Source organism: Agelaius tricolor, unplaced genomic scaffold (assembly GCF_023055355.1).
Source record: "Agelaius tricolor isolate 1412-34295 unplaced genomic scaffold, bAgeTri1.0.p SCAF_61, whole genome shotgun sequence".
Classification (NCBI taxonomy): domain Eukaryota; kingdom Metazoa; phylum Chordata; class Aves; order Passeriformes; family Icteridae; genus Agelaius; species Agelaius tricolor.
This window is the reverse complement of record NW_027269321.1, coordinates 880,196-906,289: the sequence shown is the minus strand read 5'-3', so window position 1 is coordinate 906,289 and position 26,094 is coordinate 880,196. Positions and strand designations below refer to the sequence as shown.

Below are 26,094 nucleotides of genomic sequence, written 5' to 3'. Positions count from 1 at the left end.
AGTGTCCCTGAGGCCAGAAACAGCCGCCAGCACAGCTGAGCACGGGGGGACCCCTCAGCCTGGCCTCAGGGGCTCTGAAGCCCCGGAGATTTGCACTTCCCGCCTGCAGCAGGACCATGGGAGCCCCACTGAGCCTGCCCTGAGGGCAACGCAGCAGCAGCCAGGGCTCCACAGCGGGCCAAGCCCCTGGGCCTGCCCACAGATCCTCTGCTCAAACCCTCGGGAATCCTGGCCACCCTCCCCTGGCACCTCCAGCCACTGCGGCCAAGCCTCGCTGCCGCTGCTGCAGCTCCAGCGCTGGCTGGGCCTGCACTGCCACAGCTGCTGGGGAGCACCGCGGCACAATTCCACCCTGGGGCTCACTCACACCCACACTCTGGGCTGACTGCGACTGCATTGCTGCAAAATGTACCCATTCTGCTTCTTTTAAATCTTATTTCTCTGCTCAGAAAGCTTTCTCTTCTCAAAGGTTTGCCTTTGGGAAAGAAATTTTAAAGGTTTTATTTAAGGGGTTCCCAGTCTGTTCGGATGTTAGACTCATCTCCACCACTCAATGGAGATGAGTTTAACATCCGAACAGACTGGGAATAGCCCAAAAGACACCCACAGAGATAAGGACCAGCAACAAAACATCAACGCCCACACATAGTCCCACCCAGCAAATGGTACAAACAGATAACTCACAGAAATAACAACCAGGGAAAGGCTGGGGAAAGGGCAGGGGCAGATTAACACCCAGCAGGGAAACCTTTCCCGCTGACAAATGGTACAAGCAGATAACTCACAGAGATAATGACCAGGGAAAAGCTGGGGAAGGGGCAGGGGCAGATAAACAGTCTGCAAGGCAGGATATTTGCTTGCTTAAGCTTGATAGGGCACAGTTTGCAAGGCAGGACATTTGCTTGCTTAAGCTTTATAGGGCACATATTGCATTAATCATAAGATTTTGGTAATTTTCCACAGAGAAGTCACCAAATAAGGACATAGGGTGAAGAAGACACGGCTGAGGAAGACTCCGCAGCCTTTATCACCGACCACCAGGAGACAGAAGGATGACCCCCTAGCAACAACCAGCGCAGGCGCAGAGAACTCCGAGATAACATGGACTCCTGAAGGATAGAGAGGATAAAAGGACTGAATCAGAAACTAGTTGGTGCGGCAGTAGGTGGAGCGGAGACTCCCCTGTCGCCCAGCGCTGAGCCTTTGCTTACGTAGTATAACTGCTTCAATAATTAATAAATTCTTTGATTGGAAATTACTCATTTTGAGTCAATTTTATAACAATTTGGTGCCGTGACTCGGATGAGAGTTTGGATCAGGTAAGATCTACCCAGAGTGGGGGGCGCCTCATCCAGTGCTTTCCGGGTGGCCCCTCTGGGAGAACCTCCGCCACTCTCACCGACGACCCTAAAATATATACTAGTAAGCAAACGGGACAAATTATACCGGTGAACCCCTTAATAATCTGTGCACGGAGTCTGGACGAAGACGCAGGACACGTAAGTATAAAAGGGAATCCGTTCGGGCGGGGTTGGGATCCCGGAGTGTGGCGGTGGACAAGTGTGAATGAGAGGAGGGCCGGCAGCCGGACTCTCCAAGTGAGTGCGGACCCTTGAGTAGTGCGGTTCCTGTAGACCCGCGAAGGGCTCGGGCCATGAAAAAGGGGAAGTGAAAGGAATTTGAGAGGGAAAGAAGGCACTCCGGACGAATGGGGCAGGGGAAAAGCAAGACCCCAACCCAAGTCAAACTCCCCCCCATTCCAAGGGACAGCCCCCTAGGATTTATGCTTAGTAATTGGAAGCATTACCCAGGGACTGAGACTAAGGATAGGGCCAGAATGATACATTATTGCATGGAAGTATGGGGTGGGAAAGAGATTTCCAAAAAAGTTTTTTGGCCCGTGTTTGGATCATCTGAAGACTGGGTTCGACAGGACTTGAACCTATGGGTAAATTCTAAAGAGCCCTTCTCGCAAGAGGAGAGTGATTATGCCAAAATATGGGTAGCAAGACCCGAAGTGTATGTTTTCCAATTAAGAGAAGGGAAAGGGGATCCGGACAAAAAGGGGAAGAGGGACAATCATTTGGGCGACTTAATTATAGCACCGCCCCCATATGTCCCACCGCCAGCACCCAATGCCCCACCACCTCCACAACCACCTGCACCGAACAATGATGAAGAGGGTAACCAAGGGGAGGTTAACCAAACCGGTTACCAAGGCCCGATTACAAGGAGCCGCAGTAGGGTTGAGAAGGGGTTATTCCCTCTACGGGAGATGCCCATGGGTGGACCACAGGCGGGTATAGGATTTATTACTGTCCCCTTGAGTTCGGCAGATGTACGAGACTTTAAGAAGGACATGGGACATTTATTAGAGGACCCTTTTGGGGTAGCCGAGAGGGTCGACCAGTTCTTAGGACCAAACATCTATACCTGGGAAGAAATGCAGTCCATTTTGGGCATTCTGTTCTCTACTGAAGAACGGAATATGATAAGAAGGGAAGGAATGTGTATTTGGGACACGCAGCATGTCCAAGGCCCGGCTGCGGACGCTAAATGGCCCCTACAGAACCCCCATTGGGACCACCAAAATGCGGCACATAGAACACATATGCAGGATTTAAGGACCATAGTTATTCAGGGGATTAGGGACTCAGTCCCGAGGGGGCAAAATATAGATCGGGCATTCAACGATAGGCAAAAGAAGGACGAGTCGCCTACGGAATGGTTCGAGAGATTACGGCGGAACTTACGATTGTACTCCAGAATGGACCCTGATAGCCAAACTTTACAGTCAATGCTGAAAGTTCATTTCGTTTTAAAATCGTGGGACGACATAAAGAAGAAAATCCAGAAGTTAGAGGACTGGCAGGACAGGGGGCTGGATGAACTGCTTAGGGAGGCACAGAAAGTATATGTCCGTAGGGACGACGAAAGAGACCGCAGACAAGTAAGGTTGATGGTCGCAGCAACAGGTGGGGGGAGGTACCAAAGAGAAGGGCGAAAGGGAGGTTTGAGTGAACAAAAAGAGAAAAGTATAGGGGAGTCAGAAGGGGTGAAGGTGTGTTTTTATTGCGGAAAAAAAGGGCATTTTAAGCGAGAATGTAGAGTCCGAATCAGAGACGAGAAGCAGTTCCAAATGGACTAGGGGGGTCAGGGGCTTTATTTGGTGGGGACCCGGAAAAATCATAAAGAGCCCTTGATAAAACTTAAAGTGGGTCCCCACAACCAAGAAATGGAATTCTTGGTAGATACGGGGGCAGAAAGATCCACGGTACAGAACCTACCAAAAGGATGTACCATCTCTAAAGAAACTGCCACTGTCATAGGGGCGAAAGGGGAACCTTTTGAAGTACAAATCATAAAAAATGTGCCTATAGAATCAGGATCCAAAATAGGGATGGGAAATCTATTATTGGTACCCGAGTCAGATTATAATCTGCTCGGGCGAGACATGATTATAGAATTAGGGATTAGTATAGGTGTAGATAATAAGGAATTAAAAATTAAATTATGCCCTTTAAGGGTAGAAGATGAAAAGCAAATTAACCCCGAAGTCTGGTACACGCCTGAGAGCGTGGGACAGCTAAAAATCACTCCATTTTCGGTAACTATCAAAAATCCGGATGTCCCCGTCCGAATTAAGCAATACCCATTATCCCCAGAAGGGAGACGAGGATTAAAACCAGAAATAGAAAGGTTGTTGAATAATGGATTGTTAGAACCCTGTATGTCTCCGTTCAATACTCCCATCCTACCAGTTAAAAAGCCAAACGGCACCTATCGATTGGTGCATGATTTAAGGGAAATAAACAAGCGAACTGTAGCCCGGTTCCCGGTGGTGGCAAATCCTTATACCCTCTTGACTAAACTGGGGCCTGAGAATTTATGGTACAGTGTTATAGATCTCAAAGATGCCTTTTGGGCATGCCCTTTGGCTAAAGAAAGCCGGGATTATTTTGCATTTGAATGGGAAGACCCCGATACGGGAAGGAGACAACAATTAAGATGGACGGTACTCCCTCAAGGATTCACTGAGTCCCCTAATCTCTTCGGGCAGGCTTTAGAGCAAATTTTACAGGATTACCAAGTGGGGCCAGGGGTTACATTAATCCAATACGTAGATGATCTACTCCTGGCGGGGCAGCAGGAAGAGAATGTACGGAAAGAAAGTATTAAGTTATTGAACTTTTTAGGATTAAAGGGATTGAAAGTCTCCAAGGCAAAACTACAATTTGTCGAAGAAGAAGTAAAATACCTAGGCCATTATCTAAAGAAAGGAGAGAAGAGAATAGACCCCGAACGAATACAGGCGATTTTAGCATTACCAATTCCAAGAAATAAGAGACAAATCAGGCAAATACTTGGACTAACTGGTTATTGTCGACAATGGATTGAAAACTACAGTAGTAAGGCGACTTTCTTGTATCAGAAACTTACTCAAGAGGGACTCCTAAAATGGGATCAGGAGGACACCGAAAGGCTGCAAGAGCTTAAAGAGAGCCTAATCCATGCCCCGGTATTAAGTTTACCTAATACTAATAGACCCTTCTTTTTGTTCATAAACGTAGACAAGGGGGTCGCATATGGGGTCCTTACTCAAGAATGGGCAGAGAAAAGGAAACCGGTGGCTTATCTATCAAAGATCTTGGACCCAGTAAGCAGAGGATGGCCTACGTGCTTACAAGCAATTGTAGGATGTGCTCTTTTGGTAGAAGAAGCCCGGAAAATTACATTTAATAGCAGCCTGAAAGTGCTGTCCCCCCATAACGTATGGGGAGTCTTACAGCAAAAGGCTGAAAAATGGATCTCAGACGCAAGGCTTCTAAAATATGAAGGAATATTAATTGAGGCTCCAAATTTAACTCTAGAAACTACTAATATCCAAAATCCAGCTTCCTTCTTATATGGAGGACCAGAAGAAGCACTAACACATGATTGTATAGTGACTATAGAAGAACAGACAAAAATCAGACCAGATTTGGAAGAAGAATTGGAAAAAGGAGAAAGACTGTTTGTGGATGGATCCTCCAGAGTAGTTGAGGGAAGGAGAAAATCAGGATATGCTATCATAAGGGGACCCAACCTGGAAGTGATAGAATCGGGACCCCTTAGTGGATCCTGGTCCACCCAAGCATGTGAACTATATGCTGTACTACGAGCCCTGGAATGGTTAACAGGAAAAGATGGGACTATTTTTACGGACTCGAAATATAGCTATGGGGTAGTCCATACATTTGGCAAAATATGGGAGGAAAGAGGACTAATAAATTCACAAGGGAAAGATTTAGTTCACCGTAAATTAATATTAGACGTGCTCAGTGCCCTACGAAAACCCCGAGAAATAGCTATAGTTCACCTGAAAGGTCACCAGAAAGGACTGGATTTGAGAAGTAGGGGAAATAATGCAGCTGACCAGGAGGCTAAACGGGCTGCCCTGAGACTCCTCACTTTGCAGGAAAACATAGAACACTCCCAAACGCCAGAACCTGACCCCGACATCAAGTTTAACAAAGAGGAAGAGAATAAAATACAAAAACTAGGAGCTAAAAGGGATGCACAAGGAGCATGGAAATTAGCAGATGGCAGAGAAATAATACCTAGAGCATTGGCACATAGATTACTGACTAAGATACATCAAAAAACACATTGGGGATCACAGGGACTGGTAGATTATTTTGCTGCAAAGTATGTGAGTGTGGGAATCTGGGACATTGCCAAACAAGTAACCAGAGGATGCCTAATTTGCTTACAAGTAAATAGAAAAAATTTGAGAAAATTACCGGAGGGAGGCCGACCGCTAGCGAAAAGGCCTTTCTCCCACATTCAGATAGATTTCACCGAGCTCCCCAAAGTAGGGAGAACCAAATATTTATTGGTCTTGGTGGACCACCTAACACATTTTGTGGAAGCCTTCCCAACCGTAAGAGAAACAGCCAAAGTAGTTACGAAAATATTGATGGAAGAGATAATCCCGAGATACGGGGTCCCAGAAGTCATTGACTCAGATAGAGGGCCGCATTTTATTTCCCAAGTTACCCAAAACTTAGCAACAGCTCTGGGCATACGGTGGGAACAACATGCCCCCTGGCATCCCCAGAGCTCTGGACGAGTTGAATGAATGAATGGGGAAATAAAAAAGCAATTGACCAAACTGGTAGCAGAAACCAATTTGACCTGGGTTAAATGTATTCCTCTAGCGTTGCTAAATATAAGAACAAGACCTAGAGCTGATTGAGGGGTATCACCCTTTGAAATGATGTATGGGATGCCGTATAACCTAGAAAATCCTAACGAACATCCTGTCATTAATGACACATGTACGCAAAAATATTTGGTGAAATTGACAAAGTACAGAAAGGCATTATGGGAAAAAGGTATGTTAGCACAACGGCCTCCTTTAGATTTTATCTTACACCAGGTACAGCCAGGAGATTGGGTGCTCGTGAAAAGCTGGAAAGAAAACCCCTTGACTCCAAGGTGGGAAGGACCGTTCCAAGTACTCCTCACCACAGAAGCAGCCATACGAACCGCTGAAAAAGGATGGACTCATGCTAGTCGCATAAAAGGACCGGTAAAACCCCCTCACAGCTGGGAGGTTTGCAGTCTCCCGGGAGAAACCAAATTAAAGCTGAAACGAACTAATAAATGATTTGGATAATAATCTGGGTTGGAGATAACCATTATCTCCAAACCCAGCTAATAGGGAATCGGGAGGCTCTTGGATATTGCAAACTCTTAGAGGACGAGTTGAGAAAGCCCTACTTTAAGTCCCCGAGATTAGAACATAAAGGGCACCCATGGGAGGGGGAAAAAGCACAAAACAAAGATATTAGGTTAAAGTGTAACTGGTTAGATTGTGACTGTCACCCCCTTGTATGCTTTTCCTGTAAATTGTGTCACGAACCTTGGTGGTCTCATTGTCGGAGTGGTAGAACACCTAGGGGAATTTGCACGCCGTGCTATGAGAAAGAGAGGAGACTAACTTCTATCATTCTTAGTAGCAGAGTTGCTACGGGGGAGGTAAAGCTTGGATCTGACGAGTGGTGGGAAACCTTTTCCAAAGGGGTAAATCCTGATCGGTTCTGCTACCACCCTAACGAACCGATCCCCTTTCTCCTGGACATCCTGGAAGTGGTGTGTCGGAAGAAAGCCCCCAATTTGCGGCGTGACCTCTCATTAATAAAAGCTGATAACTGGGCCGCCAGTGCTAAAAAGTGGAAACGGGAGGTTTATCCGGCTCCTGAAGAATACCTCTGCTGCCGAGAAGATGGCAAACCCCGAGGCTCGCAGCAACCGAGTCGTCGGGCGAGGCAGAGAGGTAATAACCAGTGGAGTCCGTCGGAAGCCCCGACCCCCATATGGGATGTCCAGGAAATGTTGGCCGTCCTGCCCCAGGATTGGTAACCCACCACTGGGGAAACCAAAGGTAAAATTCAACCTGAGCTCCAACAATGACAGCCCCAAATTACAAGCCTTAATTCTTTTCTGGTGCATCGTAACAAGTTCAGGGGCAGAAGGGTATTCACATCAACCCTTCAAATGGTCACTGATTAGATGGGAAGACCAGTATGTTATCCAGACCAAAATCACTTCTGGTGCACCCAGCTTTTTATGTACTTTGTGTGATTTAATACCTGTAAATCCATGTTTAAATCAGTTTGGATATTATTTTTGTCCAAGCTCAAACCCGGGAAAAGGGTATTGTAACTATCCAGGACACTTTTACTGTGCTTATTGGGACTGTGTATCAGTAAGCTCCTTTGGGGGGAACGAGGACGGGTTTATCAGAACTGGATGGGGTCCATACGGGTGTACACAGCCCACTTCCACATATACCCAGAAAGAAGGAGGGTTAGATGGAACCTGCAATATGATTTACATTAATGTGACAAAACCACATGACCAAGTCTGGTTATTAGGGAAAATGTGGGGAGCCCGATTATGGGAACCAGGGACAGACAGAGGGGGGCACTTTATAATCCAAAAGACAACCGTGCCACACGACCCCGAACCCACTGGACCAAACCAGGCGATAGCTGGAGAACTAACGCTAGGAGAAAATAATGGAAATGAATCAGAAACAGCCCCAACCACTAGTCTTCCAGAAATGTATAAGCAAAACTTTACTAATTTGACCCGAGGACCTGAAAACCCAGGAGAAGGGGACTTGTGGAAAATATTACAGGCCACTTTCCTAGTCCTGAATGAGACCCATCCAAATCTAACTGAGGAATGTTGGCTGTGTTACACCGTAAACCCCCCGTTCTATGAAGCCATAGGGGTAACAGCAAAAAGCAGACGAGTAAATGGGACCAACCCAGCTAGGTGCCTATGGAAAAAAGAAGGAGAAGAATCGAGAGGGATAACCTTGGCAAGGGTAACGGGGAGAGGAAGATGTATAGGACGAGTACCAGTGGAAAAACGAAATCTATGTAAGGTTATGGGGAATTTGAGTGACCCTAAGAAACCTGCCAGCTGGATACTGCCAGCAGCAAATACTAAATGGGTCTGTAACACTCTCGGAGTCACCCCATGTATAAATATAGACCGATTTAATGAATCCAGTGACTTTTGTATTCAAGTATTGATAGTACCCAGAGTCCTTTACCACCCCGTAGAGTACGTTTATGAACAATATCAAAATATAGGACCCCACATAGTGAAACGGGAAATATTCACAACCTTCACTGTAGCAATGTTACTAGGAATAGGTGCAGCCGGGACAGGAACAGGAATAGCCTCACTCATACAGCAACACCGAGGATTCCAAGAACTAAGAGCCTCTGTAGATGAAGACCTCAGGAGGATCGAAACCTCCATCAAAGACCTCACAGAATCATTAGATTCCCTAGCAGAGGTAGCCTTACAAAATCGAAGGGGGTTAAATCTATTATTCCTGCAACAAGGAGGACTATGTGCTGCTTTAAGAGAAGAATGCTGCACATATGTAAACAAGAGCGGAATTATACAGGACTCAATGGCAAAACTAAGGGAGGGGCTAGAAAGAAGACAAAGAGAAAGGGAAAAACACCAAAGCTGGTATGAATCTTGGTTTAACTATTCTCCTTGGCTTACAACTTTATTATCAACGATAGCGGGTCCACTACTTCTCTTACTATTGGGACTCACGTTTGGCCCTTGTATTTTTAATAAATTGATTAGCATTGTAAAAGGCAGATTAGAAGCTGCTCACCTTATGCTCACACGAGCAAAATACGGAACCTTGAAGATGGATGATCCAGAAGAATCTCTGGAGCTCAGCAAAAGGGAATTAGAGCATTTTGACGAACAAAATTGAGTATCAAAACAAAGGGGGGATTGAGATGAGGGACTACATTTTGTTCGTCACGAAAAAGAGACCAGTGTGTTACAAGAGTTGTCTGCTGACTATTTCTGTACTACTTCATGAGATATGAGCTACAAGGATACCAGGGAAGGGGTTGCAGGAGCCCACACATAGTCCCACCCAGCAAATGGTACAAACAGATAACTCACAGAAATAACAACCAGGGAAAGGCTGGGGAAAGGGCAGGGGCAGATAAACACCCAGCAGGGAAACCTTTCCCGCTGACAAATGGTACAAGCAGATAACTCACAGAGATAACGACCAGGGAAAAGCTGGGGAAGGGGCAGGGGCAGATAAACAGTCTGCAAGGCAGGATATTTGCTTGCTTAAGCTTGATAGGGCACAGTTTGCAAGGCAGGACATTTGCTTGCTTAAGCTTGATAGGGCACATATTGCGTTAATCATAAGATTTTGGTAATTTTCCATGGAGAAGTCACCAAATAAGTGTGGGATCTCAGCACATCGTTCCCGATGTCCAGAGATGCCAGGAGAACCCTTGGGGGTCTCGAAAATCCTGGAATGTTGCCAAGAGTGTTTGGTGGCTTGATTTTGATCCATCCACAGAAGTAACAAGAGTTTGAGGACAAGAGAATCACTTTAGAGTACAAGGTGTAAAAGAGACACATTTAGAGGGTGAGATACAGACTTTAAGGTTTTTGGTATAGGGGGGTTATGAAGACAAGATGGAGGGATCAGGGCGTGTCTTGTCCTTCTTCTTTCTTCTTCTTGTCCTCCATCTCCTGTGATGATGTTGGCACTTGGAGATTGGTTTATGGTGAAGGTGCACTTGCTAACATGGGTGAAAAGCATTGGGAAATAAAGGTAAATATTGTATACGTAGGTTTTAGTATAAAAAGACATGACCGCCCCGTGGGTGGTCAGAGAGTGCCTGTGACTGCTTGCAGATCAGACCTCTGTTGGGCAGACAGAAAAATTTTGTAGATAAGAAATAATAAACAACCTGAAGACCGAAAGCTGAAGAGTCCAGACTCGTCCTTTGCATTGCGTGCCACCCAAGAACCACCCTACCCGTGTCGGGGCAGAGACAGACAGCCGGACCCGACAAATAAGGACATAGGGTGAAGAAGACGTGGCTGAGGAAGACTCCGCAGCCTTTTATCACCGACCACCAGGAGACAGAAGGATGACCCCCTAGCAACAACCAGCGCAGGCGCAGAGAACTCTGAGATAACATGGACTCCTGAAGGATGGAGAGGATAAAAGGACTGAATCAGAAACTAGTTGGGGCGGCAGTAGTGGAGCGGAGACTCCCCTGTCGCCCAGCGCTGAGCCTTTGCTTACGTAGTATAACTGCTTCAATAATTAATAAATTCTTTGATTGGAAATTACTCGTTTTGAGTCAATTTTATAACAATGGGGTGTCCAGGGGGTCCCTGTGCCTAGGAAAGGGGGTGCACGGGCCCCGGTGTTGAGGAGGGTGGTGGGTGGGGGCTGTGGAAGGCAGGAGTGGGGGTCCAGGGGGTGCTGGGGTCAAGGAAAAGCGGGGGCTGGGGTGTCTGAGAGGGGGAGGGCCGGGAAAGGGGCTGCGGGGGGGCATTGGTGCTGCATGAGGGGGTGCAGGAGGGTCCCCGTGCTGGATAAGGGGGTGCAGGGGGGGTCCCTGTGCCTGAGAATGGAGGGTTTGGGAGGGTTCCAGTCTCGGATATGGGGGTGCACGGGGGTCCTGGTGCAGTGGAATGGGGGTTCAGGGGGTTCTGGTGCTGTATAAGGGGATGCAGTGGGGTCCCGGTGCCCAGGAATGGGGGTTCAGGGGTGCCGGTGCCAGATAATGGCCTGGCTGGGATCTGGTGCTGGGAAAAGGGGTGCAGGGGGTCCCAGGGCCAGATAACGGGATGCACTGGGGTCCCGGTGCCCAGGAATGGGGTTCCAGGGGGTTCCATTCCTGAGTTCCGGGGTTCAAGGGGTCCTGGTGTGTCCCAGTCTCTCTGCAAGTCCCTCAATGTCCCTGGGCCTTACCCGGGTCGGCAGAGAGTGGGGGGTGCAGCCCCACCACGGCCGACTGCGGGGAGACACTCTCTGTGCCCCGAGGGTGCTGAGGGCACTCAGGCTGGTTGCCTTTGCTGCAGCAGAGACGACCGAGACGTCGGTGGAAGAGGAAAGGGGCCGACTCCCAGCAGGGGGTATTCCAAGGTTTTATTAAGGAGTCCCGAGGGAGCTCCTATACTTCAGGGGGTTCCTGCCGAGAGCACTGGGGGAAGTCTGGAGCTCACATTTAAAGGGGGGAGGAAACTAACATAGATAAAATCCTACTGACCAATAGGTATCTCTGGGGGATGGGTGCTGGGGGGACAGACATACAAAACAGCGTATGGGGCAGGACTTGGGGGGTTGACCCTTGGCCCCTGGCTAATCACTCGACAACTTGGACCGAAACTTCTAGGTAGGGGGCTGGGATGTCGAGGTGACTGGCAGAGAGCCAGGGTGGGGGTTTTGGAGATCTTATCCCAGGAAAGGGATAGCACAAGTACAGGGAAAAGGGGGGGGGGGGGGGTACAGTCTGAGATAAGCCATTTGGGAAAAACATGGGAATACAAAACCAACTACTTCAAAGTATTACAAAATATAAGAATGCACTACAACATCTCCCTCTTTTCGTTTAAATAAAAAAGGAAGAGGCACCTAAACATTAAGTTTCAGCTCGGAGTGCTATCAAGCATCAGCAAACCAAGGCTGTTTTGTAAATTCTGCAGAGGTTTCTGTCCCTTCCTCAGAAGAGGTGGGAACAGTCACCTGATTGACCTCTAAAGGGGAAATAGCTTTCGAGATCAGTTTGGTCACGATGCTCTTGATGATCCCAAAACTGATCAAAATAACAAGAAGAACAAGCAAAACTAAAAATACAGATTTCAAAATGGATTTGACCCAGCCCGAGAGTCCCCATCCCTGAAAGAGTCCATCCATCCAGTCCGCTGTCTCTTGCTTGATGTCTTGGACCATTTGTTGCATCTTTCCGATGATTTTGTGGACATTTTCAGCTTTGGATGACAGATTCAGGCAACAGAGACCTTCAAACTCCTCACAACGATGATTATGTAGCAAGAGGAGAAAATCAATTGCAGCCCGATTTTGTAGGGTGGCTTGCCTTGTTGTTTCATCGTCTGCCAGGAGGTCTGAAAGTGCAGCTGATGTAATATTGGCCTGTTTAGCAACCCAACACTCTAGATGTGATAACTCGCCTAGAGCTTTGGCTGCAGACACCCATGGCAAAAACACGGTGATCGCAACTCCTTTTGGTTTGGACCAATGTACAATTTCAGAATCGCAATTTGGGTCCAGATTCCTTAAATCTCTCTTTTTGCGGGCCGAATTGCGGGTGTTGGTTTTGGTTCGCCAATCCATGATTTGGGTTTTGTTGGGTGTAAACAGGCTCAGCTTTCCAATGGTGCATGGACCTCCGATTAGACGAGAGGGGATGCCTGCCCATGCCCTGTCCCCACAAATGAGGAAAAACCCCTTAGGAAGGGCACGGGGCTTATTATCAGGGGTAGAAGGTATTCCTACTTGGGAAATTTTCTTACACCAAATTTTTGCTGTATAATTCACTTTAAACTGTTTGACTTCATGGTACAAATCTACTTGATCTTTTGGTGTAAACGTAAACTGAACACAATAGAATGCCTTGGCAGAACCAAGGAGTTCAAATTCTTGGGGTTCTTTTTCTGCTACTGCTTGTCCATCAATTAATTTTGACCAAGGGGATAACGGATTATATACTGGGGGAAGGGGAGCAGCTAATGTTGGCGGAAATTCATCATATTTAGATGGGATCCCCACAAGGCAAGTGGACATCGGGTCAGACACAGAAGAGGCTGACAGGCAAATGTGGTCTTGGTTGAGGACTCTGGCGAGGGTGGTCCACACATTTGCTTGGGGTTGTGGAACGATCCACATCTGACCTGGATGGACGGCTGTCAACAGAAGCAACGGAAGGATGGGGCTCATTCTGATGACCCCAGGGCTGAGTTCAGATCAAAGGAAAACACTAAAACTGAAAATAAAAAATGTTAGGGATGAGGTCCAGGTAACAACAATTTAGCTTTAAAGAGTCTGACGGCGCTTCCTCCTCCAGCAGGCACTGGCTACCTGTGTTGCAGCTTTGTCCTTTGACACCTTAGGAATGTACGGTCTCACCCACCTGGAGGGGATCCATCTCAAGCCTGAGGGAGTGGATACGCACGCATATCCCCTACCCCAGACTACGAGCTCATGGGGCCCCTCTATTTTCCAAGTTTCAGGGTCCTTTATGAGGACTGGCGGACGGACTTTTAATTTGTGCTGACTGTTCTCGTTAAAATGTCTTACAATAGGTGGGTTAAGGTTTTCAAAGGTACAGTTCAAAAAGTTCAGTGTGAACAGCGCTTTGGACAGCTGGATTTGAGGGGTCTCTGTTTTCATCACTTCACGTTGTCGGTGAAGAACCTTTTTTAGGTTCTGATGGGCTCTCTCCACCACAGCTTGACCTGTCGGGGAATAGGGGATGCCTGTTTTGTGTTCTATTCCCCATTGCTGCAGGAAGCTCTGAAGGTCTTTGGACTTGTACGCTGGGCCATTGTCTGTTTTGATGACCTTAGGGATTCCTAATGTGGAAAAGGCTTGCATGAAATGCTTCTTTACTTCACTGGCTTTCTCCCTTGTGTGGGCAGAAGCATAGATGGCACCAGAAAAGGTATCCACGGAGACGTGGACATATTTAAATCTGCCAAATGATGGGATGTGGGTTACATCTGTCTGCCACACTTCGCAGCTCTGCAAGCCCCTAGGGTTTGCACCTGCACTTAAGGTAGGTAGTGACTGATTTTGACAAGAAGGGCAGGTGGCTACGATGGCCTGGGCTTGTTTGTGCTTCAGGTGGAATTGTTGAACCAAGGCAGGTGCATTCTGATGAAAAAATTGATGACTGATCTTTGCTTGTTGGAATACCTCTGGGAGCGGGGCCATCTTGGCTGTAGCCGCAAGGGCATCAGCTTTCCGGTTACCTTCTGCAATGAACCCCAGCAGGTCTGTGTGTGACCTAACATGCATCACATAAAATGGGTGTTCTCGGCCAGAAATAATTCTTACTAACTTAGAAAGTAATTCATATAAAGGAATGTTGGAAACTTCTTGCAACACAGCATTCTCTGCCCTAGACACTACACCTGCAACATAAGCTGAATCAGTAACTACATTTAAAGGCTCAGGAAACTTCTCAAAAGCTCTGACTACAGCGGCCAACTCAGCAATTTGGGGTGATCCTTCCACCTTGGCAATATCTGCCTCCCACTGTTGAGTTTGGGGATCTTTCCAAGTTACCACTGACTTGTGAGACGCACCAGACGCATCAGTAAAAACTGTCAGTGCTTTTAGAGGTGTCCTGCTCTGAATACTTGTCAGTGATAATGAAAACTGAACATCTGAGTTGAAAATTTTGTGGGCCGGTCTGTGAATTGAAATTTGGCCTGTGTAGCTATCTAGGGCTAATTGCAAGGCTTCATTCTCTTGATAAAATTGCTCTAGCATTGCTTGAGACAAATGGCCTGATTTCAGGTTTAGGGAAATGTAAATGCAGTCAAAGTCACACCCTGCCAATTCTCTGATCCGTATCCTTGCTTTCCAGATCAATTCTGCCATCAGCTCTTGTGGCATTGTCATCCTTTTTGACCTGTTGTGACTGAGAAAGACCCACTCTATAATTAAGAGGGGATCTTTTTTGACCTGGTCCTTTTTCTTTGCCTGGACAGTTTCCCACTGAAAAATCATACCATGGAGATGTGGCAATTTGCCTAAGATGATAAATTTGAAGGGGAGACCCTGCTGGCACCTGTGGGCCTGCCTAGTCGACATGATTTCCTGAACTTTCTCCAGTGCGGTTTTCGCTTCCTGGGTGAGGGTCCTAGGAGCACTAAGGTCATCTCCCCCTTTTAACAAATTGAAAAGGGGGGCTAGGTCTTCGGTGGAAATGCCTAGCCAAGGTCTCACCCAATTTAAGGATCCACAAAGTTGGTGGAGATCCGCTAAGGTTTTGATATCATGTTTGATAGTCAATTTTTGCGGCACAATGGTCCGCTTTCCAATTTCAAGGCCCAGGTACTTCCAAGGTGGCATCTTTGGAATCTTTTCTTCTTGGAGCTCGAACCCTGCAGCAACCAATGCATTGATTGTCAGGTCAAGTGTGTGAATAAGCATGTCATCGCTTGGGGCACACACCAGGATGTCATCCATGTAGTGCAGGATGATGGAATCTCCTGCAGCTTCACGGACTGGAGACAACAAGGAAGAAACATACCTCTGGCAAATCACAGGACTGACTTTAAGTCCCTGAGGGAGGACCGTCCAATGGTATCTCTTCATTGGGGCCTCCAGGTTAATGGTGGGAACCGAAAAGGCAAAACGCGGAGCATCGTCAGGATGTAGGGGAATGTGAAAAAAACAATCTTTGATGTCAATTACAGCTAAAGACCAATTTTGTGGAAGCATGCTTGGTGAGGGCATCCCTGGTTGTAGAGAGCCCATGTCCTCAATAACGTTGTTGATTTGACGGAGGTCATGGAGGAGTCTCCACTTGTCTTTGTTTGGTTTTTTAATGACAAAGACAGGCGAATTCCACGGCGACGTGGTCTCCACAATGTGACCTTTTTCTAACTGCTCTTGTACAAGTTCTTCAAGCGCCTTTAATTTGGTTTTGTTGAGCGGCCACTGTACTACCCTTATTGGAGTATCAGTTTTCCAAATCAATTTTTGGGCATGGCGCACCTCAGCGACCGCTCCCCGAAAAACCTGCGGGTTTTCTGGGATGTCAATTGTGGTTCCCCATTGAACCATTAAATCTCTGCCCCAGAGGGGCTCTGTGTAGTCTAAAACAAACGGGCGAATGGAAGCTATTTTGCCATTGGGTCCCTCAATTTGAACAACGTTTTTTGACTGTCTTGCCAATTGAATTCCCCCTACACCTTGCACGTGTCCTGCTACGTTTTGCAATTCCCAGTGTGATGGCCACTCTTTAGATGGAATGATCGTGACATCTGCTCCAGTATCTAAAAGTCCTTGTATGGACTTGTACTCGCCACCACGGTGTAACCCACATGATAGCTTGGGTTTTTCTTTTCCCAATACCTGAGTCCAGCAGACATTGGGATGGAGTTTACCTCTGAGGGTGTCTGCTTGCTCCTGGTCCCATGGAGGCTCAGGTACTGGGATGGCTTGGGCTATGATTTGGCCTTTGGGCAAGTACACAGGTGGATGAGTACAGTGAAGCCATATGACAAATTGTTTCGGGTCTGATGATATGAGACCCGGAGGAATAATAATTTCTTGGGGTGTGTGTTTTGTGTCCCCAAGGACGACATACTTACTGTGACGCTTCTGGCAAAGCTGTGTCCAAGTACCTGGTTGTTCAGGGTTAACAGATATGAAATGCCAGTTAGTGTCTCTGAGATGGAGAGGTTCGGTCAACGCCAGCCTGTAAGGGTTATGTGAAGAGTCAGTGGTTAAAATTGGTCTGGGATTATTCCAATGAAATGAATGTTCTGTTTTGTTCAAATCCAGTGCCTCGCTTGGCACCGATACATCTTTTACACTAGATTTCTTTTCCCTCCCCCGTGCTTGAATTGAGCCCACCCTATTTTTGTCATAGCGCTGGGGAAAGGAGCGCTCTTTACTCAGTTTTTTGAGAGGTGGTCCTTTGGGGAATTCTGGTTTCTAAGCTTATTGTATTTAAAATCTAAAAACTGCTTTTTCAGAGGGCAGTCAGGCATCCAATGCCCTAACTTCCCACAAAGGTGGCAAGGTCTATTAGAGTTGGAGATTCTCTCTTGTGGCATCGTGACATGCTGGAGCTGGCTGGTGAATGGTGGCTCAGGGCCTTCCACTGCAGCAATCCTTCTCTGTGGTTTTGGTCTCTCGTCAGTCTCAGCGAGGGTGATGGTAACTTTCTTCTCACACACTTCAAGCATGGCCTGCAGCGTAGGCGTTGGGTCAAGAGGCAGGCTGAGGATAGCAGCTTTGCACTTCTCATTGGCATTTTCTTTAGCAATCTCGGTGAGGATTTCCATCCTGGCTCCTTCATTCTGAACTTGCAATTCAACAGCTTTTCTCAACCTTTCCACAAAACTCAAAAAGGACTCAGATGGAGATTGTGTTATTTTCAAATAATTCTCAATTGGAATACTAGGACGGAGCCCAAAGAAAGCTTTCTCAGCTGCTCTAGCACATTCTCTGAAAGCCCTTGTGGGAATGCTTTCTGCCTGGGTCAAGGCGTCTTCCCAACCCCCCTGTCCACAGAGGTGATCAAGGGACAACATGTTACCATAAACATCACGAGCAGTAGCTTCATCAGCCCACAGAGCTGGTAAAATTGCTCTCAATCCTTTTTGCCATGCAACATCCCACAAGAGGTATTCAGAAGAGGATAACAGGCAGGAAAAAAGGTGTTTTATATCAGCAGGGGTTAGAATGTGAGCGAATAATGTAGCTTTAAGGAGCCCTCTAAAATATTCACTTGATCTCCCAAAATCTTTTTGGGCTTTGGCTAGTTCTTTAACAGAATCAACAGAAAGGGGGCTATAATTTGGCTGGAATGCCCCGGTGACATCTGGAATATATGAGACAGGGGCAGCAGAAAGGACCTGTGCTGTTTCCGGGTTCTGTCTGCCGGCGACAGCGTCTCTTGTTACACTGCTCGGAGGGCGGGCCGTGGGGGGGGGCGGAGGGAGCCCGCGGCGGGCGGGCAGAGCTCTGAGGGGGCGGGGGCAGCCAGGGCCAGAGCAGGAGGGGCGGCCGGGGCCAGAGCGGGAGGGGCGGCCGGGGCCGGGGCGGGAGGAGCCGGAGGAGGGGCCGGGGGAAGGGCATAGGGAGGGCGGGTTTCGGGGGCGGGGTGCTCCGAGCAGAATGGGTTGTTGGGAGAGCGAAAGGAATTCTGGGAAGAAGAGGAAACCACCATTGCCACGTGGTGTCCGCCATTATTGTCCGGGGAAATTACCGGGCGCGTCTCAGGGGTACCAAGGCGGGCACTAAGGTTGTGAGACACGGTATTATAACTTGTGGAAGCAGGGGGAAGGGTGAGATCTCGGGAATTCAGGGCAGAAGTGTCCGGGTTGGAGACAGGAAGCCTCTGGGGGAGGGCAGGGGTTTGTACCGGGGCTGGGGGTGGGGGGAGGTGAGTGGGGGAGGGAGAACCGAACTCGGAGGGGGGTAGATCGGGTTTTTGGGAAACAGAGGTATTGAAACTGTTGCCGGATGGCTGTTCTTGCATCTTTAAATTAAATTTTACAACATTTCTTATCTGCAGGGCTAAAAAAGCAAATTTTGACGGAGATATGTCTCCTGCTTTCCCTGCCTTCAATAATTCACTACCAATTTTGTCCCAAAAAGCCAAATCACTGAGATTGTCAGTGGACACGTCAGGGAAGTGAAGGAAAAGCCATCTGACGAACTGTTTAACATCTGTTTTTGAAAATCGGATTTTTTCACTCTTAAGAATGTTTAAAAGATGATAATAGACACCCTTGTGAGATACAGAAAGCCTAGCACCCATTTTGGCTCTGATTTTAAATTTGTATCTCAAATTTCAGCAACCCAGGTGGGGGGGGGGAGGAGAAAAAAGCCTGCGGCTGGCAGTCTGCCCACAATAGAGAGAAAAAAAACTTCAGCCCTCCGCGGCGGGGCTGAGAACAAAGGGCAGGGAAACACCCCCTCCCAAAGAGGGGAGAAACAAGAGAAGGGTAAAACTTACCAATCCAGCTGCAGGAGAGGGGAACGAAAAAGCCTGGGATGTTGATTTCCACCTGAAACTGACTTCTTAGGGTACTTCGAAGCTCCCAGTTTCGTCCACAGGACAGCAACTCACTAAAACGGAGTTTTTTCTTTCCTGAGGTAGCTTGCCGGCTGAAGGCTTATCGAACAGACTGAAAGAATGTCCGAGCCCCTTTCCGTGGGCTCCTGGAATGGTCCCAGAGCCCCACGGCTGGGCGCCAAGCTGTCCCAGTCTCTCTGCAAGCCTCTCAATGTCCCTGGGCCTTACCCGGGTCGGCAGAGAGTGGGGGGGGTAGCCCCACCACGGCCGACTGCAGGGAGACACTCTCTGTGCCCCGAGGGTGCTGAGGGCACTCAGGCTGGTTGCCTTCGCTGCAGCAGAGACGACCGAGACGTCGGTGGAAGAGGAAAGGGGCCGACTCCCAGCAGGGGGTATTCCAAGGTTTTATTAAGGAGTCCCGAGCGAGCTCCTCTGCCTCAGGGGGTTCCTCCTGCCGAGAGCACTGGGGGATGTTCGGAGCTTACATTTAAAGGGGGGAGGAAACTAACATAGATAAAATCCTACTAACCAATAGGTATCTCTGGGGGATGGGTGCTGGGGGGATAGACATACAAAACAGCGTATGGGGCAGGACTTGGGGGGTTGACCCTTGGCCCCTGGCTAATCACTCGACAACTTGGACCGAAACTTCTAGGTAGGGGGCTGGGATGTCGAGGTGACTGGCAGAGAGCCAGGGTGGGGGTTTTGGAGATCTTATCCCGGGAAAGGGATAGCACAAGTAGAGGGAAAAGGAGGCGGGGGGGGGGGTACAGTCTGGGATAAGCCATTTGGGAAAAACATGGGGATACAAAACAAACTACTTTAAAGTATTACAAAATATAAGAACGCACTACAACAGGAAGAGGTTTCAGACCAGCTCCAGTCTCTTCCAGCACTATCAGAGTCACACAGAGGAGAGGCCCTTCCAATGCCCCGACTGTGGGAAGGGATTCCAGCGCAACTCTGACCTCGTCAAGCACCGGCGCATCCACACTGGGGAGAGGCCCTACGAGTGTGATAAATGCAGGAAGAGGTTTCAGACCAGCTCCAATCTCCTCCTGCACTATCAGACTCACACAGAGGAGAGGCCCTTCCAATGCACCGACTGCGGGAAGGGATTCAAGTACAACTGCCACCTCGTCAGGCACCAGCGCATCCACACAGGGGAGAGGCCCTACGAGTGTCCCCAGTGTGGGAAGAGCTTCTCCAGCAGCTCTAACTTGACCCGACACCAACGGAGGCACCGGTAAGGGAAGCCCTGCGAGTGCCCCGAGTGCGGGAAGAGCTTCGTGCGCTGCTGCAGCTCCATCCCCCACTGGAGGAGGCACTTTGGGCACAGCGCTGGTCACTCACATTCCCTGTGATCCATGTTGGGAACACTCCTGGCTGTTTGTCCTTTGGTTTGGCCTTAATTTTTTTCTCTTCTCCCTCTCTCTCTACTCCAAAATCCAAGAGGGATTCATCTGTCACCTCAAAACCACTCAAACCCCACTGAACATAACTGAGTCTTAACCCCAAAAGGCTCAATCCTACCTCAAATTCCTTGTTCCCTCCTCAAAAAAACTCAATCCCATGCCAAACTCAATCCATTCCACACCCACCAGGGTGAGATGGGGTTGGAAGGAGATTGGGAGAAGTGGGATCCCAATTTGGAGCAGTGGGATGGGGATTGTGTGGGGCTGGGTGTGTGGGATGTATTTGATAGCAAATAAAACTTTCCGAGTTACTGATTTCTGTCCCGTTCATTTTCAGTCAGTTCTGTTTGCAGAGTGCCACCTTCTCAGCTGATTCAATTCCTATAAAAGTCCTATTTTTAAATCATCTAACCCAAACAATCCAAAAACCAATATTGAAATAAAACCACCCACACACAATTAATTTTTTAAAAATAATTTTAATTTTTCAAGAGTATTTAAGGGTGTTATTAAAGTTTAATTGTTTGTTTGAAATGTCTGAGAAATTATAGTGGTATTTGGTTTTGTGTTTAGTATATTTGTAATATGAATTGTTTAACTAAGATGTGTTAGATTGATTGTTATTTTCTTTAGATTTTTTAATCTAAAAAAATTAGTCATCTAGTTAAAATTTTCAAAAGGTATTTCTTGATATATAATTTGTTTATTTATATGCATTGGTAATATTATAGTAATACTTATTTTTGGTTTGAGTTAAATCATAGTTGGAGTATTGTAAAGAAGTGTTGATTTTTTTATTATAATTTATTTAATTTCAATTATTTTTTCTTTGTTTATAATTTTATTGCAATTTGTTGAGGGGATAGGAAGGAAGTTCAAGGGCAGGAACATTTTTTCCTGGCTGGGAACTGGAATTCCAGACCCTGGGAGTGTGTGCAGGACCCCACAGACTGGGATCAAATATGGGCTTGGATCCTTTGGATTGGGGCTGCACAGGCTAGGACCATATGGATCAGGACCACACAGACTGAGATCAATTGGACTGGGATCAAATATGGACTGGGACTGTTTTTTAAAGTAACTTTGTTATATAGTTTTTATTTCTGTTGTTAATTAAGCTCAGTGAAATAGCTGCTTGTGTTAAACTGCCTGCTTGGATGGGATAACATCCAATGCACACAGGATGAGGACACCTGTACAGATCTGCCAACTATCAGCACTCCCCGTCTGAAGGCAGAGTGCAGCAAGGCCCAAAAACTGGAGGTGATAAAGAGAAGGAGCCAAAACCACAGCCAAGAAACACACATGCTCTGAAAAGGCAGACCCAAGGAGGGGCCATGTAAAATCATTCCTGGAATATGTAAAGTAGTTGATGGATATGCATGAGGGTCTATGAATATGCACCAGGCTGATGTAAGGGGAAAGGTATTACAGGGCGATGCTGATTCCTTGGTTGTGGCTTTAGTCCATTCTTATCACCTCCAGTTTTTGGGCTTTGGTCCATTCTGACTCTGAGAAATTGAGGTTTTGGGATTTTTAGTATGTTGTGGATGGAAGCAAAATGGAGGGCACAGTGTTTTGTCCTGGGTTTCTTCTTCATGCTTCTTCCTTCTTCTTCATGAGTTTGGGTGGCTTTTTGTAATTGGGCAGAAATTCCACATTGCAGGCTCTTTGGGATCAGTTATTGGGTTAAAAGGGAAAATAATCTAGGTGTCAGTTCTTAGTTGGATAGTTTAGTCTTAAAAGACCTTGGAACAAGAGATTGTTGGCCATTTTGTGCCTTCTAATGAAAAGCTGCTGTACTCCCAGTAATGAGGCTGTTTTACTGATAAGAAATAATAAACACTTGAGTCTGAACATGAATTACTGTCTCAAGTGCCTTCGATCCAGAGCCAGTGAAACCAACAACTGGTACCCCACAGCTTGAGGTAGTGCCAAGGCAGAACTTGTTCATGCTCTTTTCCCCTGGTGATTTTCTACTCCCGTCCAGACTCTGATAGCAAAGCCGTGCTGGTGACAAAAGATTGACCTTGGCATCCTGGGGCACTTTCTGGGTGGGTGTTTGAATCTGCTTTTCCAGGCCTCGGGCTGAGCAGGGTGAGGCCGAGGCCTGGGCCCCTCCAGGCGGCGCCGGGAGCCCCCGGGGCAGCGGCGAGGGGCGGCCCTGAGGGGCGGCACAGGGGGCATTTCCCCCGAGCGGGCGGGCGGGCGGGCGGCGGGGAAAGGTGCCCTGGGCACAAGGGCCGGCACAAGGGCCCCGGCTCTCTGCAGTGCGGGCGGCCCAGCGCCAATCGCTGCTCCCGGAGCCGCTGCCAGGGCCGGGTCTCCTCCCCGCCGCTGACCCTGCACCTGCAGCGCTGCCTCCGCCTCTGCCGGGCTCCCCGGCACGGACGGCAAGGACGTGGACACGCTGCAGCAGGGGCCCAGCAGGGACACCCAGATGGTGCCGGGGCTGCAGCTCCTCTCCTGCAAGGAAAGGCTGACACAGCTCGGCTTCTTCAGCCTGGGAAAGAGACCCAGCCTTGATCCAGCTGTGGCCTTCCAGTACCTGAGGGCAACACACAAGAAAGCTGGACAGGGACTTTGTATGAGGCCAGGCAAGGACAGGACAAGGGAGCATGGATCCAAATGGAGAGAGATTAGGTTTAGGTAAGGGATTCAGAAAAAAGACTCTCCTGGAACAGGTTGCCCAGAGAAGGTGGGCATGTCCTGTCCCTGACAGTGTTCAAGGCCAGGCTGCATGGAGCTCTAGACAAGCCGGTCCAGTGCAAGGGGTCCCCAGCCACAGCAGGGGGGTTGCAGCCATGGGATTTTCCAAATGCCTTCCAAGCCAAACCAAGCCATGACTCCATGATTCTGGGATACTTCCCCTCCTCATCCTCTGGCAGAAAAAGAACCTTGGCCCCAAGTTCCACACTGCAGACCATGTCTTTTGGCAGCCTGCAACTGTGTCAACAGAGGATGAAAAGAGATGACATTACTGACACGATTTCCCTTTTCTACTTGAAAAGTAAATGCTCTGCTCCTGTCCACTCTGGCAAAATTGTCAGAAGAGGCAATTGTTCCCCATGAAATGCTTGGTCTCATGCAAAGAGGAAAGAAGCCAGAAGCCAACAGTCTTCGTTATTGCTACATTGTTTTCTTTGGCTACTTCTCTAATAGGAATCACTTTGGGGTGTGATTTGTTTGTTTCTCTCTTTCGTTCCTTGGGGCGCGCGGCGGCTCCTCCGTTGGGTTCGCGGGGGCAACGCAGGAACGGCTGCGAGCTCGGGCGGCTCCACAGCAGCAGCAGCAGCAGCAGCAGCAGCACCAGCAGCAGCGCTTCTCTTGATTGGTTTTCCGCTTGACTTTTCACTCGCTCCGCATCCCCTTCTCCCTCTCACACTCGCTCTAGTCCCGTCCCGTCCCATGCCGTGCCTCTCCCAGCCCGGCTGATGCCGCGTCCCGCAAGGCGCCCCTCGGCGGGGCCGCCCCGTGCCCGCCCCTTCCCGGCCCGCTGTGGTTCCGCCTCGGCCGGGCTCTCTCCGTCCTGGCTGTGGCGCCGCTGGAAGAGCCGCTCGCTCTGGTGCTGGCGGAGCATCGTGGTCTTTTGGCTGCGCCTGGCGCGGGCTCTGGCCCAGCCCCGGCCGAGGCCCTGGCCCCGAACGAAGCCCCTACCGTGGTTCCACCCACAGCCGCCCCGCTGCCGCCCGGCTCCTGCCCCGTGGCCGACAGCGTGGCCGGCAGCTGCCCCGCTCCGAGCTCCGCCACTCGCCAGCTCGGCCGCCGGCCCCGAGCCGCCGCAGCCCGGGGCAGCTCGGCAAGCAGCAGCGCGCCGGGCGGGCGGGTGCCCTGGGCAGAAGAGCGGCAGCGCGGTGCCGCCTGCACGGGCGGAGAGGCCTCCCCTGGAGCAGCTCTAGCGGCAGAGCCCGCTGCTGGGCAGCGGCGGCTGCGGCAGCGTTTACTCCGGTCCCCGCCACGCCGACGGCGCCCCGGGAAGAGACGGGGCCCGCTCGGAGGGCGGGCGGCGGGCGGCGGGCGACGGGCGATGAGCTCAGCCTGCCGCTGGCCTTGGCTCGCAGGCGGCCATCAAGCGAGTGTCCCGGGAGCGCATCTCGGAGTGGGCGCGGCTGGGGAATGAGCGGGGCCAGCGGGAGGAGCCGGCGGGGCGTGCCGGGCGGGGCTGAGGCGAGGCCCGGCAGGGCGGCAGCCGGAACGCTGAGAGGGCAGCGAGCATGGAGTGAGCGGGGGCCGCGCAGCGCCCCGGGCCGGGCCATGGCGAGCCGCAGCGGGGCCGGGCAGGGGCTGCCCGAGGCGCGGCGCAGCTTCGGCCCTGCTGACGGCATCGCAGTCCCCCCGCAGCGCAAGGGCGCCCTTGTGCCCCTGGAGCTGGCGCTGCTGTGGAAGGTGTCGCGGCCTGGCTTCCCCGGCGTCGTGAGGCTCCTGGACTGGTTCGAGGTGCCCGAGGGCTTCGCGCTGCTCATGGAGCGTCCGCAGCACTGTCAGCACCTCTGGTACTTCCTGCATGAGCAGCGGTTCCTGACGGAGCCCGTGGGGCGGGGGCTGTTCCGCCAGGTGCTGGAGGCCATGGGGCACTGCAGCAGCCGCGGCGTCCTGCACCGCCACATCAAGGCCGAGAACGTCCTCGTCGACCTGGCCACGGGCGAGGTGAAGCTCATCGACTTCGGCTGCGGCACGATCCTCCAGGACACGTTCTACACCTGGATGTCAGGTGAGCCCAAAGCCGGGGCCCAGCCGGGCAGCCTTGGCTGGCAGAGGGGGAAGAGGGAGGGAAGGAAGGAGGCAAGGAAGGAGGGGGAATCCATCTTCAGCCAGCTGCAGCCAAGTTGCTTTTTGGCAGGGCAGGGGCTGGCTGTTGTGGAACGGGAGCTGGCTGGGAGGGAGGGAGTAGTATGGGCCTGATGAGCTGCGCCCGTGTCCCATAGGAACGCCAGAGTACAGCCCACCGGAGTGGATCCTCTTTGGCTGCTACCATGGCCAGCCAGCCACCATCTGGTCCCTGGGCATCCTGCTCTATGAGCTGCTCTGAGGGCACCTTCCTTTCCACAGCAACGAGGACATCGTCCAGGGCCAGCTCTTCTTCCCACCCCGGGTGTCTCAATGTGGGGATGCGCCTTCAAGGCACGAGGGGAAGAACGGGGTTGGGAGGGGCGGCTGACACATAAGCGTCCTGTTCTTGCAGCTGGTGAGGAGGTGGATCTCCTGGGCTTAGCTGGAGGATGTGGCACCTGTGCCTCTGTGCTGGTGTCCTCTGCAAGAGAGGATCGATAGGAAGCTTTTGGCTGCAGCTCTGAGCACTCCTAGTGTGGCCTGGGCACTGTGGAATGTGGGAGAGCATGGACAGGAGCCTTGTCCCGCTGAGTGGCGGTTTCTGGTTTCTCTCCGCAGAGTGCCAGCACCTCATCAGGTGGTGTTTATGCATGGAGCCCACAGACAGGCCAGCACTGGAGGACCTTTTTGAGCATTCTTGGCTGCAGGAGCCCTGCCTGGCCCAGGAGACAGCAGAGATGCCCCCTGTGCACAGGAGGATCCAGGAGCCC

At 49.9% G+C, this 26,094-nt stretch overlaps 1 protein-coding gene, 1 long non-coding RNA gene and 1 pseudogene across 3 annotated transcripts in view; 2 read left to right on the top strand and 1 right to left on the bottom strand.

The window, feature by feature from the left end:
• Positions 1 to 20,456, top strand: part of LOC139605191 (zinc finger protein 420-like) — a 151,089-nt pseudogene extending 130,633 nt beyond the window's left edge.
• LOC139605219 (zinc finger protein 3-like) overlaps positions 1 to 26,094 on the top strand; it is a 310,784-nt gene that overhangs the window by 131,149 nt on the left and 153,541 nt on the right. The gene's annotated exons all lie outside the window — the stretch shown is intronic.
• Positions 8,539 to 9,274, bottom strand: LOC139605228 (uncharacterized). Its single transcript, XR_011684292.1, has 2 exons — positions 8,831 to 9,274; positions 8,539 to 8,800 (listed from the first exon to the last, which is right to left on the bottom strand). It is a non-coding gene; the product is annotated as an uncharacterized lncRNA (long non-coding RNA).